The sequence below is a fragment of the Marmota marmota genome, unplaced genomic scaffold, assembly GCF_001458135.2.
Source record: "Marmota marmota marmota unplaced genomic scaffold, marMar, whole genome shotgun sequence".
Taxonomy (NCBI): domain Eukaryota; kingdom Metazoa; phylum Chordata; class Mammalia; order Rodentia; family Sciuridae; genus Marmota; species Marmota marmota.
This window is the reverse complement of record NW_026006106.1, coordinates 657-4943: the sequence shown is the minus strand read 5'-3', so window position 1 is coordinate 4943 and position 4287 is coordinate 657. Positions and strand designations below refer to the sequence as shown.

At 36.7% G+C, this 4287-nt stretch overlaps 1 non-coding gene across 1 annotated transcript; it reads right to left on the bottom strand.

Annotated features, from left to right (window-relative positions):
* Positions 1–3419: 3419 nt before the first annotated feature.
* Positions 3420–3516, bottom strand: LOC125614709. The gene has a single exon (XR_007345275.1). It is a non-coding gene; the product is annotated as a small nucleolar RNA U13 (small nucleolar RNA).
* Positions 3517–4287: the final 771 nt, after the last annotated feature.

Sequence of the window (4287 nt, the reverse complement as noted above, 5' to 3'; positions counted from 1 at the left end):
AATTTTTCTTGATAGTGGATAAACTCACTGATTTTAAGATTTCAGTACTCCCTTATCTTTAAGAAATTCCCCTGGCTATGTGAAAAAAAATACATCCACAAAATACCAGTTCATTTAGTTTAAGTACTGTCTCCCCTTACCTCTTTCACTACTGGGGATTGAACCCAGGTGTACTCTACTGCTGAGCTAACTCTCCAGGCCTTTTAACATTTTTAATTGTGAGACAGGGTCTTGCTAAGCTTCCGAAGATGGCCTGGAACTTGCTGTCCACCTGCCTCAGTTATAGGTGTGTGTCACTGAGCCAGGGAGTGCTTTATTAAAAAAAAAAAAAACTTGAGGGGAGTACAAGGAAGTACTAGAGACTGAAATGAAACAAATTATATTCCATGCATTTATGATTACATCAAAATGAACCACACTATTCTGTATAACTACAATGTACTAATGAAAATATTTTAAAATATTTTGAATTAGAATCACAGATCAAAGTCAATTTAACCAGAAAACAATGTCTACTGCTTGGCACTTCCATTTTACCAAATTTGCTCTTTTAGGAATTCACATTAGATTAAAGATATGATATATTTTTATATATAAATATATTCTTCAGTTTGACCAGAGGAAGGGGAGAGCAGAATGGAAAGAAACAAGATAAAATAATCTTTGATTAATTAATTTGATTTATTTAATTTGGGGCTTGGGAACTTAACCCAGGGCCTCATGCATGCCAGACAAGGGCTCTATCATGGTGCTACACCCCAGCCCTCTGATTTATTAATTTATTCATTTAATTAAGTAATTAATTCAATAAGTATTGTGTGCCCCATTGCTCTGTGCTAGGCTTTGGGACTAGATATACAAAAGATACAATCTCTGTCCTGAGCACAATTCACAAATCCGGCTGAGGTAGAAGGTTGGCAAGTTCGAGTCCAGCCTGAGCAAACTAGCAAGACCCTGTTGCCAAAAAAAAAAAACAAAAACAAAAACACACACACACACACACACACAAACAAACCAATAACAACAACAACAACAAAAAACTAAAATAAAATTGTCTCTAGATGTAGCTCAGTGGTTGACTTCTGGTTTGATTCTAGTATCTAGTAAAAAAGAAAAAAGAGACCTGCTGGGAGAGTGGAGTTCAATCTACATCCATTTTGTAAAGAGGTGTGGAAGCTAACACTGATGCATTTATTCCATTGAAGGGGCCCCAGTAACATGCTTTAGGAGGCAACTCATAGGTCTTAAAAATAAAGATTAGGGAATGAAGCACACAAAGCCTGAAAGTAGAGCCCTTTTTATTTCTTACCATCTGTAGAAGGTATTTTTAGCTGAAAAGCTTGAAAAACAGCATCTTGTAGATTTGCCTTAGGCTAGTAGTAAAGCTTACAATTGCTTTTGTTTCTAACAACAGAACACCCCCTTTTAGCTGGGACTATGTGTACATGCCAAGGCACAGGGCAAATGCCTGGTTTAAACTGGCATTGTTATTGAAAATCTTCAGATTCAGGACAACTCAGTTTATCTCTTTGAAAGAGTATATTGTGATTCATATTGTTCCTCCCACAAATAGCCTGTAACTGGATTAACTGGGATTGTTATCCCCCATGAAAATATACTCTAGAAATAGGAAGTACTATTGCAAATATTCTGCCATAAGTAGAAATAAAATATGCTTGGCTAATTACATTAATATCAGAGGAATTCAAAGTAGATTAACTGTCATGCCCTTTCCCCCAGCTATTACAATAGTGATGAAAATTCTCTCTTTGTTCTAGGCTTTCTGGGAATTTAAAAGTAACCTGACTGGTGAAGCAGTATCACCCATCTTACCTATCCAAACATAAAGGTTCAGATGCTCTGGTTTAGAAAGCACAGAACAGTTTTACAACTCATACCAAAGCAACTAGAAAGTAATCTTGATGTAACTAATTAAAAGCAGTGCATAAGAGAAAAGACAGAGGCATGGATTTATAGAAGACATATTATCATATTTATTTGCAGGGCTGGAGATTGAGTAATCTATATTAATAAATGAGTTCTCTGACATTTATTTAAACTGTGAAAATAAGATGTTTAAATAAATAAATAAGATGTTTTGTTTCTAACAATAGAAGTTAGATTAGGTTGATTATGGACTATCTCTGACATTAAAACAACTACATACCAAGTTTCTCTTTGGAGACAAGATGACCCATCTCTGCTTCTTATCTTGAGTCTCCTTATTCACCATAAAAAAACCTCAAGCCCATCTGGTCTACACCCACCTAAATTCACATTTCCATAGAGGTCACCTGGAAATCCACTTAGATCTTCACCTGCACTGTTCTCCACTCTCCCAATATCTTCCTCTGAGCCCTTTGGGGCTGTGCTTTCAATATAATATCTTCCCCTGCTTTCTCAGTCTCTTCATAGGAATGTCTCTCCTTTTAGCATTTTTACTGAAAATCACCAGTTTCCAAGAGACCTTCCCTCCCCCAAGGACTCAGCAAGAGAAAAATTCCAAGTGCAGATTCCCACCCTCTATATCTTAACACCCGCATAAGGGAGAGGTGGGAGGACTACTTAACTAAAATGCAGATTCTATCCATGTTGCAGGATTCTAATTCAGATATTTTAGGGTGGAAATCAGGATTATTTATCTACTTGTTTTCTGGTACTGGAGATTGAATCCATGGGAACTTTACCACTGAACTACATCCCCAGACCTTTTTATTTTTCATTTTGAGAGAGGGTCTCTCTAAGTTGCTTAGGGACTCATTGAGGTGCTGAGGCTGACCTCGAACTTGTGATCCTCCTGCCTCAGCTTCCTGAAGTCACTGGGATTTCAGTCATGTTCCTCCATGCCCAGCTGGAATTTTGATTTTAAATAAACCCTGCAAAAGATTCAGACACAGGTTATCTACCAAGAAGTGTTTGGAAGACAGACTTTAGTTAAAATAATAATAGCTGCCATTTACTGTGTTCCTACTATGTACCAGAAAAATGCACATTAACTCTATCAAAGACCTTGAAAGATGCTTAGAGCATTTTATAGTTGAGGAAAATGAAGCCCCAAGCAGTGAGAAACAACAGCAAAACCAAAATTTATTGACAATTGCATAACTAGTAAATAAGAGATATAGATTTGGACTCTTATGTGCATGCTTTTTTTTTTTTTTGTAATAAAGGTTGAACATAGTGGCACTTTATCACTCAAGCCCTTTCTGTTTTTTAAAATTTTGAGACAGGGTCTTGCTAATTTGCTGAGGCTGGCCTCAAATTTTCGATCCTCCTGCCTCAGCCTCTGGAGTCCCTGAGATTACAGACATGTGCAGCCACTCCCAGATAAGTGCATGCTACTTCTAACAAACCAGATCTCTTAGCTCCAAAACAGGTCTCAAGTGAATCACAGATTTAGAAAATATTTTTCTTTTTCACATCAGAGTGGTAATGTGCCAATGTAACAGCAAGGTTTGAAGGAGGAACATCTCATACAATAATGTGAACAATAAAGCTAATGAACCACAAAAAGATTGTGAAATTTTTTTCCTTTTTTAGTTTCTTTCTTTCATTTGTTTTGTTCTGGAGATCATACCCACCACCCTGCATGTGCCAAACACATGTTCTACCACTGAGCAATACCCCCAGCCAAATTTTTTTTCTCAAAGACATTTTAAAACATGGAATACCTGACTGTGCCATTTAATTCCTCAGAAATTCTGTGTATTTTGTAATTTCTAAATAACTTGAGTGGTCATGATCTTTTCAAATATAAGTTCTCTCTCCTCCTTTTCCACCCCACCCCTACTACCTCTTCCTCTCTATGTTTATTGCAGAAATCAGCCAGAGTCTGGTTATTTATTTGATTATGTTGGTTGCTTTTTTCTTGGTGGAACAAAAGCACTTGGAAATACCTAGAAAAAGAATGCAGTCAGTAAAGCACGGGCAGTATTCAACTTCTTACAAGCCCTCAAGATAATCCAGCTGTGAGAAAATGGCTATCAGTCTTCCATAACTCTGTGATTCACAGAGGAAGTTTAATGCTGTTTAAAAATACCCTGGTAATAAAAATAATATTTGTTATATATTTCAAATGTGTCAGGCTGTGTATTAAGTATCTTATTCAAGGTTCACAATTAAATCTGTGACATAGGTATATTATAACCCATTTTACAGCTGGGAAAATTAAAGTTTTTAAGTATATCACGATAGGGGTGTAACTTACTGATAAGGGTGGATACTTCACATGCACAAAGCCCTGGGCTCCATCCACAGCACACACAAAAGATTACTTTATCTGCACAA